We start from the raw sequence: 10,828 nt of genomic DNA, 5'->3' as shown, positions 1-10,828 counted from the left end.
GCCCCTTGTTTGAAGTATCATCCCTGGGCTGGTAGTCCTGGGTTCTATAAGAGAGCAGACTGAGCAAGCCAGGGGAAGCAAGCCAATAAGGAACAGTCCTCCATGGCCTCTGCATCAGCTCCTGCTTCCTGACCTGCTTAAATTCCAGTCCTGACTTCCTTTGGTGATGAACAACAATGTGGAAGTGTAAGCTGAATAAACCCTTTCCTCCCCAACTTGCTTCTTGGTCATGATGCTTCATGCAGGAATAGAAACCCTAAGACACAGACATATATGTACACATGCAAATACCCAGACACACTTATGTATAGACATATATATATATATGTTGTCCCTGAGCTGTGACTCTCTTTGGAGATGCCCCTCATCCTTCTACATCCATCTTTGGTCCTGATCTGTGATTGGAGAGCTTATCACACATACCTCCTGGAGTTGCTGCAGTGATTACCTGAGATCTGGGCATCTCACTTGAGGATGAGTGGGAGCAATATTAGTAAATGACAAGCCTTGTGGAGGGAATAATGAAGACAGGTCCAGTGCACATCATTACGCATTAACCATGGAAAGCAGCATCCAAGCAGAAATGTGTAATTCATGTGCTTCTTGACTTAGAACAAGGCTATGACTGATAAAAAGTGGGGGCATATACTGGACCCACCTGACTTATCACCTGACTGTACTGAGCATACTAAATATTTATTGCATCTTGTCTCGCCTAATATTGAGATGGGTTCATGGAGCATGCTTAGTTTAGCAAATCAGAACTTGCACGCTCAGAGAGAAAAGTCCCAGTTGAGCAGGACGTAAGGCAACAGCAGTGGGCTTAAGTCTTCTGTTTCAAGCCCATCTCTGGGATGTCTCCACATCTTAAATGTACATGTTAGCAGATCACATTGGGAGAACAAGGGGGAATCCCAGTCACCACCTCTGTGGCTGAGACCAAAACCTCACAAACGGAGAGCAGATTCAATAATGGCCATTTTGACCACTTGGAACATGGTCTCTTGGTATCCAGATTTTCTTAGAGGAAACTGTCTGAAACAGTGTCATGATCTAAAGGATGAAGAGGCTTACTGAAAACACCAGCTGAGGCAACAGGTTCACGCCAGCTGGCTGTAGAGTCCAGAGAAGCTTTGCCTCAGGTCTGCACACTGCTGCTGCTTAGTGCTCTTTCCAGACTGTAGGTCACAGGGCTGTGAGGTTGGTGTGAAGGTTGGCGAGATGATACAGATCTGGATCTTCTGGGACTCCCTGTAAAATACCACCAGCATTCTCCTGACACAGGTTGCCAAGGTGACCCGCCCGAAATCACTATGAATCTATGTATCCACACCCAGGCATGTGCATGCATTCACATGTATGCCATCTCAGGACTAGAGAAGGCAGGTGTGGATGGACAGAAGATGCCTGGATGAAGTCCAACTAGAATGTCCAGGCACTCACAGAAAGACCAGGCTCTGCAGTGCCAATGGCTCTCATTGTCGAATTGCATTCCTTCTAAGGGACATCAGGCATCAGGTGACAGAAGCTCAAAACTTGTGGCAGCTGGAGTTCAGTTGAAGTCGATGCAACATCCTGCAAAGAGTAACCAGTGTGAGGAGAACCTACAAACCAAGATCACATTCATCTCCAAGGGCTGTTTGGCACCAATGTGGCAGAATGGCTCCAGAGGGTCCCTATGGTACAGAGATTTTAATGTCACCAGCAAACTCATGTGATGCTGGGATTCAACCTGTAAACCAGAAACACATGGGGTGCTAACCATGTATCACAGGGCCTCACTCTCTGAGTTTTAAGCAATAAATCTGGGGTCAGTCTGTAGTTTCACTGGAGTATGTACCCATGAGGTGGTGATGGTGGTGGTGGTGGTAATGGGCCACCCTCAAAAGAGCCATTGTTCACCACAACACTGGAAACACACACTTCTTTCTACCCATGAAGTATTATGTTATTGAGTGATGGATCCTGTATTGACTGGTTTTGTATGTCAACTTGACACAATCTGGAGTTATCACAGAGAAAGGAACTTCAGTTGGGAAAGTGCCTCCATGAGATCCAGCTGTAAGGCACTTTCTCAATTAGTGATCAAGGGGGAGCTTCCTTTGTGGGTGGTGCCATCTCTGGGCTGGTAGTCTTGGGTTCTATAAGAAAGCAAGCTGAGCAAGCCAGGGCAAGCAAGCCAGTAAATAACATCCCTCCATGGCCTCTGCATCAGCTCCTGCTTCCTGACCTGCTTGAGTTCCAGTCCTGATGTCTTTTGGTGATAAACAGCAAGGTGGAAGTGTCAGCTAAAAAAAAAACCCTTTCCTCCACAAGGGAGGATTCTTGATTCTTGATCCTGATGTTTGTGCAGTAATAGAAATCCTGACTAAGACAGTTCCCATTTTGATGACTTGATGCCAGGAAATGTTCAAAAGAAGAATAAATAACAAGGAACAAAGAATTGGGAAAATAACAAGAAGTGAATACAATTCAATGAAAAACAAATGATTTAGGCAATTTGGGGTGATTTTCCTTGAAGAAGAATGCAATAATATTCAACAACTATTTTTTCAAAGATTTTTAATTATGTGTACTTGTGAGGTCTTGGTGGGTATGTGTATAAGAGTGCAGTGCCCACAGAGGCCAGAAGTAGGCACCCAATCCCCTGGAGCTGGGGTTTCAGGTGCTTGTGAGCCAGCTGACATAGGCTCTGGAAAGAACTCAGCTCCTCTGGAAGAGTATAGATGACCTTAACCACTGAGCTATTTCCCTAGTCAACCTCAACACATCTTTTCAAGCTAAAAATGTAGCTTGGAAGAATCCTGAGATTAGGAAATGCCTCTATTCCTCTGGACAGTAGGCCCAGACGATAACAAAAATTCTAATGCAATGAGAAAAACTCAAGCTTAGGTATATTAAAATACTGCTGAACATTGAAGGAGAGTTCACAGTCTCCATTTACAAAAATACCTTGACCCAGATTCATGTTTGATTTAGGAAAACTCAACTTTATTTGTTCCTTTCCAAGTAGTAGACTGTAGAATGCAAGAATAAATATACTGTGCTTCAAATGGCCCTTAGAAGGAGGCTACAGTTGGATCAGGAGCATCTCTCTCTCTCTCTCTCTCTCTCTCTCTCTCTCTCTCTCTCTCTCTCTCTCTTTCTGTCTCTCTGTCTCTCTCTGTCTCTCTGTCTCTCTCTCTCTCTCTCTCTCTGTCTCTCTCTCTCTCTCTCTCTCTCTCTCTTCTCTCTCTCTCTCTCTCTCTCATTTACCCCAATAACCTCATGAAGTCTGTAGAAGACTGATCCCTGTCTCTCCCTGTAGGAAAAGTTTACATTTTCAGCCACCCAAGTAGGACTCCCCTAGACTCAAAATATGTTATTTAGTTTTGAAATGTATACCCAAACTTTACTGAAAATTCTATAAGTGTTTTGGGTTTGGTTTTTTTTCCTGCTGGTGGTGGTGGTACTGGTGGTAGTGGTGTGTGTGTGTGTGTGTGTGTGTGTGTGTGTGTGTGTGTGATTAATTGAAAGGTACCGGACACATAAAGAGGGCATATGAAGATTTTTAATTATGTGTACTTGTGAGGTCTGTGTGGGTATGTGCACATGAGTGCAGTGCAGAGTTTGAGCTTAGAGGATGGAGAGATGGCTCAGGGATCTGGAGCACTGGCTGCTCTTCCAAGGACCCAGGTCAAGTTTCCAGCATCCCCATGAAGGCTCACAACCTGATGTAATCTAGTTCAGGGGATCCCATGCCCTCTCTGGCCTCTACAGGAACTGCATTCACATGGCACAAAGGCATGGGGAGCAAAATAACCACAAAAATGAAATGAAATGAAATAAATGCTACGACTCTCATTTGTTTTCTTGCAAACTTTAAAATCATGTCTTTTAATGTGGGGTTTTATGGGTCCTGGTTCCTTGACACATGGCACTTTCTTTCCCAGCGGGAGATCAGAACAGATGGAAGAGATCTCCTCAGTGGTGACAGACAGACAAGATAAAACAAGACAATTAATCTGTCAAGTGTCCAGAGACTATTACTCAAGACCAAACCCTTTACCTGTCACAATCCTTAGGTTTCGATAGCTGTGATAAAACACTGACCAACAACGACTTGGGGAGGAATGGATTTATTTGACTTCCATTTCCTCGTCACAGACCAGCACTAAGGGATTCCAGGGCAGGAACTCAGGGCAGGAACCTGGAGGCAGGAGCTGAAGCAGAGGCCACAAGGGAGTACTGCTTACTTGCTTGCTCCACTTGGCTTCTCAGCTTGATTTTTTTTTTTTGCAACCCAAAGCCATGTGCCTTGGAGTAGCACCTCCTACAGTGAGCTGAGCCCTCCCATGTCAATCATTAGTCAAGAAAAGGAAGCACACACTTGCCTGAAAACCACCCCAATGGAGATATTTCCCTGGTTGATCTTCAAGCCTCTTCCCCATGACTGTCAAATCTAACTTCCCAGATGCCATATCAAGTTGACAAGAAACTAACCAGCACAGCTTTGACTCAAACTCGAGATGCCAGGGCAGAGGAGACTAAGATTTTAAAGCCAGCATGTGCTTCAAGGCGCCATCTGTCCCCAAGCTAAAAACAAAATGGAGGCAATAGTACTAGTTGTTTCAACAGCAGCTAAAAACAAAAGACTACAGAGGAAAGATTCTGGTGTATGGTTGGCTGGCAAGACCGTGAATGTGCTCTAATCTGTATGCATATTGTTTTTGTACCCCGTGTAAGGTTTACTCTTGTGTTATTTCAAATGCTGGTTTTTCTAGCCCAATTATCTGGGTTCCATCCTGACATAGATCTGTTGTTTATTCTTAAATGCTCATTGCTCCTCATTCCTTCTCGGCCTTGTCAATAAAGGCCAATGAGCCAATACAGAGCTTTAGAGGAGAGATGGTGGGATTTCCTATTCTAGGACAGATAGCTATAGAGACAGAAAGCTAAAGAGTGGAACCATGAGGAGAGGTACAAAAAGCATCAGGAGAGAAGACTTTGATCAAGAGAGGATTAAAAAATGCAAGTAATCTGGAAATGGTGTCTGTGAGGAACCCTGAGGAGCTTGAAGGGTTAGAATGAAATGATATTTGCTCAATATTTGACTCAAGTCTATTTTAATAAACCTTACTTTTCTGTATGGTTGTTGGGGACTATGAAATAAAAGAAATAGAGCTGGCAGATTAATTTATTTCTTAGATTTATTTTAAAAAATAATTAATTTTACACTAATTCAGTCTCCCCCTTCTATTACATTTATTTTTTATTAGATATAATTTATTTACATTTCAAATGATTTCCCCTTTTCTAGCCCCCCACTCCCCGAAAGTTCCGTAAGCCCCCTTCTTTTCCCCTGTCCTCCCACCTACCCCTTCCCACTTCCCCGTTCTGGTTTTGCCTAATTAATACTGCTTCACTGAGTCTTTCCAGAACGAGGGGCCACTCCTCCTTTCTTCTTGTACCTCATTTGATGTGTGGATTATGTTTTGGGTATTCCAGTTTTCTAGGTTAATATCCACTTATTAGTGAGTGCATACCATGATTCACCTTTTGAGTCTGGGTTACCTCACTTAGTATGATGTTCTCTAGCTCCATCCATTTGCCTAAGAATTTCATGAATTCATTGTTTCTAATAGCTGAATAGTACTCCATTGTATAGATATACCACATTTTTTGCATCCACTCTTCTGTTGAGGGATACCTGGGTTCTTTCCAGCATCTGGCAATTATAAATAGGGCTGCTATGAACATAGTAGAGCATGTATCCTTATTACATGGTGGGGAATCCTCTGGGTATATGCCCAGGAGTGGTATAGCAGGATCTTCTGGAAGTGAGGTGCCCAGTTTTCAGAGGAACCGCCAGACTGATTTCCAGAGTGGTTGTACCAATTTGCAAACACACCAGCAGTGGAGGAGTGTTCCTCTTTCTCCACACCCTCTCCAACACCTGCTGTCTCCTGAATTTTTAATCTTAGCTATTCTGACTGGTGTAAGATGAAATCTCAGGGTTGTTTTGATTTACATTTCCCTAATGACTAATGAAGTTGAACATTTTTTAAGATGCTTCTCCGCCATCCGAAGTTCTTCAGGTGAGAATTCTTTGTTTAACTCTGTACCCCATTTTTAATAGGGTTGTTCGGTTTTCTGGAGTCTAACTTCTTGAGTTCTTTATATATATTGGATATTAGCCCTCTATCTGATGTAGGATTGGTGAAGATCTTTTCCCAATTTGTTGGTTGCCGATTTGTCCTCTTGATGGTGTCCTTTGCCTTACAGAAACTTTGTAATTTTATGAGGTCCCATTTGTCAATTCTTGCTCTTAGAGCATATGCTATTGGTGTTCTGTTCAGAAACTTTCTCCCTGTACCGATGTCCTCAAGGGTCTTCCCCAGTTTCTTTTCTATTAGCTTCAGAGTGTCTGGCTTTATGTGGAGGTCCTTGATCCATTTGGATTTGAGCTTAGTACAAGGAGACAAGGATGGATCAATTCGCATTCTTCTGTATGCTGACCTCCAGTTGAACCAGCATCATTTGTTGAAAAGGCTATCTTTTTCCCATTAAATGTTTTCAGCCTCTTTGTCGAGGATCAAGTGGCCATAGGTGTGTGGGTTCATTTCTGGATCTTCAATCCTGTTCCATTGATCCTCCTGCCTGTCACTGTACCAATACCATGCAGTTTTTAACACTATTGCTCTGTAACATTGCTTGAGGTCATGGATATTGATTTCCCCAGACTTTCTTTTGTTGCTGAGAATAGTTTTAGCTATCCTGGGTTTTTTGTTGTTCCAGATGAATTTGATAATTGCTCTTTCTAACTCCGTGAAGAATTGAGTTGGGATTTTGATGGGTATTGCATTGAATCTGTATAGTGCTTTTGGCAAAATGGCCATTTTAACTATATTGATTCTACCAATCCATGAGCATGGGAGGTTTTCCCATTTTTTGAGGTATTCTTCCATTTCCTTCTTCAGAGTCTTGAAGTTCTTGTCATACAGATCTTTCACATGTTTGGTAAGAGTCACCCCAAGATACTTTTTGTGGCTATTGTGAAGGGGGTCATTTCCCTAATTTCTTTCTCAGCCTGATTATCCTTTGAGTATAGGAAGGCCACTGATTTGCTTGAGTTGATTTTATAACCTGCCACTTTGCTGAAGTTGTTTATTAGCTGTAGGAGCTCTCTAGTGGAGTTTTTTGGGTCTCTTAGGTAGACTATCATGTCATCTGCAAATAATGATAGTTTGACTTCTTCCTTTCCAATTTGTATCCCTTTGACCTCCTTATGTTGTCGAATTGCCTGAGCTAGTACCTCAAGTACAATATTGAAAAGATAATGAGAAAGGGGACAGCCTTGTCTGGTCCCTGATTTCAGTGGGATTGCTTCAAGTTTCTCTTCATTTAGTTTGATGCTGGCTACGGGTTTGCTGTATATTGCTTTTACTATGTTTAGGTATGGGCCTTGAATTCCTGTTCTCTCCAAGACTTTAAGCATAAAAGGATGCTGAATTTTGTCAAATGCTTTTTCAGCATCCAATGAAATGACCATGTGGTTTTGTTCTTTGAATTTGTTTATGTAGTGGATTGCATTGATGGATTTCCGTATATTGAACCAACCCTGCATTCCTGGGATAAAGCCTACTTGATCATGGTGGATGATCGTTTTGATGTGTTCTTGGATTCGGTTGGCAAGAATTTTATTGAGTATTTTTGCATCGATGTTCATAAGGGAAATTGGTCTGAAGTTCTCTTTCTTTGTTGGATCTTTGTGTGGCTTTGGTATCAGTGTAATTGTGGCTTCGTAGAAGGAATTGGGTAGTGTTCCTTCTGTTTCTATTTTGTGGAATAGTTTGAAGAGTATTGGTGTTAACTCTTCTTTGAAGGTCTGATAGAATTCTGCTCTGAAACCATCTGGTCCTGTGCTTTTTTTGGTTGGAAGACTTTCTATGACTCCTTCTATTTCTTTAGGCATTATGGGACTGTTTAGATGGTCTAGTTGGTCCTGATTTAATTTTGGTATTTGGTATCTGTCAAGGAAATTGTCCATTTCCTCCAGATTCTCCAGTTGTGTTGAGTACAGTCTCTTGTAGTAGGATCTGATGATTTTTTGGATTTCCTCAGTTTCTGTTGTTATATCTCCCTTTTCATTTCTAAGTTTGTTAATTTGGATACTTTCTCTGGGCCCTTTGGTCAGTCTGGCTAAGGGTTTATCTATCTTGTTGATTTTCTCAAAGAACCAGCTCCTGGTTTTGTTGATTTTTTGTATGGTTCTCTTTGTTTCTACTTGATTGATTTCAGCCCTGAGTTTGATGATTTCCTGCCTTCTACTCCTCCTGGGTGAAATAGCTTCTTTTTGTTCCAGGGCTTTCAGGTGTGTCATTAAGCTGGTAATGTATGCTCTCTCCATTTTCTTTTTGGAGGCACTCAGGACTATGAGTTTTCCTCTTAGCACTGCTTTCATTGTGTCCCATAGATTTGGGTATGTTGTGTTTTCATTTTCATTGTGTTCTAAAAAGTCTTTAATTTCTTTCTTTACTTCTTTCTTGACCAAGGTATCATTGAGTAGAATATTGTTCAGTTTCCACGTGTATGTGGGTTTTCTGTTGTTTTTGTTGCTATTGAAGACCACTTTTACTCCATAGTGATCTGATAGGAGGCATGGGATTAGTTCGATCTTCTTATATTTGTTGAGGTCTGTCTTGTGACCGACCAATTATATGGTCGATTTTGGAGAAGGTACCATGAGGTGCTGAGAAAAAGGTATATTCTTTTGTTTTAGGATAGAATGTTCTATATGTATCTGTTAAATCTAATTGGTCCAAAGCTTCAATTAGTTTCATTGTGTCCCTGTTTAGTTTCTGTTTTCCTGATCAGTCCATTGAGGAAAGTGCAGTGTTGAAGTCACCCACAATTATTGTGTTAGGTGCAATGTGTGCTTTGAGTTTTAATAACGTTTCTTTTACGAAAGAGGGTGCCCTTGCATTTGGAGCATAGATGTTCAGGATTCAGAGTTCTTGTTGTATTTTTCCTTTGACCAGCAAGAAGTGTCCCTCAGAGTCTCTTTTGGTGACTTTGGGTTGAAAGTCAATTTTATCTGATATTAAAATGGCTACTCCAGCTTGTTTCCTGAGACCATTTGCTTGTAAAATTGTCTTCCAGCCTTTTACTCTAAGGTAGTATTTGTCTTTGACCCTGAGGTGTGTTTCCTGTAAGCAGCAAAATGTAGGGTCCTGTTTACGTATCCAGTCAGTTAGTCTGTGTCTTTTTATTGGGGCATTAAGTCCATTGATGTTAAGAGATATTAAGGAATAGTGTTTGTTACTTCCTATCATTTTTGACGTTATTTTTTAAATTTGATTGCTTAACTTCTTTTGGGTTTGAAGAAAGGTTACTATCTTGCTTTTTCCAGGGTGAAGTTTCCCTCCTTGTATTGGTGTTTTCCCCCTATTATCCTTTGTAGGGCTGGGTTTGTGGATAGATATTGGGTAAACTTGGTTTTGTCATGAAATATCTTAGTTTCTCCATCTACGGTGATTGAGAGTTTTGCTGCATATAGTAGTTTTGGTTGGTATTTGTGTTCTCTTAGAGTCTGCATGAGATCTGCCCAGGACCTTCTAGCCTTCATAGTCTCAGGTGAAAAGTCTGCTGTGATTCTGATAGGTCTTCCTTTATATGTTACTTGGCCTTTTTCTCTTACTGCCTTTAATATTCTTTCTTTGTTTAGAACATTTGGTGTTTTGATTATTATGTGACGGGAAGTATTTCTGTTCTGGTCCAGTCTGTTTGGAGTTCTGTAGGCTTCTTGTATATTCATGGGCATCTCTCTCTTTAGGTTAGGGAAGTTTTCTTCCATAATTTTATTGAAGATATTTGCTGGCCCTTTAAGTTGTAAATCTTCACTCTCATCTATGCCTAAAATCCTTAGGTTTGGTCTTCTCATTGTGTCCTGGATTTCCTGGATGTTTTGGGTTACAAGCTTTTTGCATTTTGCATTTTCTTTAACTGTTGAGTCCATGGTTTCTATGGAATCGTCAGCATCTGAGATTCTTTCTTCTATCTCTTGTATTCTGTTGTTGATATTTGCATCTCTGTCCCCTGATTTCTTCCCAAGGCTTTCTATCTCCAAAGTTGTCTCCCTTTGAGTTTTCTTAGTTGTTTCTACTTCTGATTTTAGATCCTGGATGGTTTTGCTTAGCTCCTTCGCTTGCTTGTTTGTGCTTTCCTGTAAGTCTTTAAGAGATTTTTGTGTTTCCTCTTTCATGACCTCAGCCTGTTGACCAAAGTTCTCCTGTATTTCTTTAAGTGTTTTTTGCGTTTCCTCATTGTTGGCTTTTGTATTCTCCTGGATTTCTTTCAATGATTTTTGTGTTTCCCTTGCAAGGGCTTCTAACTTTTGATCCATTTTCTCCTGAATTTCTTTAAGTATGTCCTTCATGTGTTCCTGTACCAGCATCATGACCAGTGATTTTAAATCCAAATCTTGTTTTACTGGTGTGATGGGGTATCCAGGACATGTTGGTAGAGGAGAATTGGTTTCAGATGTTGCCATATTGCCTTGATTTCTGTTAGTGACGTTCCTGCGTTTGCCTTTTGCCATCTAGTTCTCACTGGTGTTAGTTGCTCTTTTCAGTGCTGGACTCACCAGTGCAAGCTGCCCCTTCCCAGTTGGCCTCTGGTGCACAGTTTACCTCCTGCACTGCCTGTAGACAGGGTGCTGCTGCCCAGGCTGTTCAGATCCTGAAGCAGGCACCCGAAGGCTCCTGCTGGGGCCTGCTGGATTCACGGGAGCACACCGACTTCTCTCTGCTGGCCGCCTGGAAGCCCCTCTAGCCTCTTGCAGGACCTG

The sequence above is a fragment of the Apodemus sylvaticus genome, chromosome 22, assembly GCF_947179515.1.
Source record: "Apodemus sylvaticus chromosome 22, mApoSyl1.1, whole genome shotgun sequence".
Taxonomy (NCBI): Eukaryota; Metazoa; Chordata; class Mammalia; order Rodentia; family Muridae; genus Apodemus; species Apodemus sylvaticus.
The sequence above is the reverse complement of the archived record's forward strand: the minus strand, read 5'-3'. Positions refer to the sequence as shown.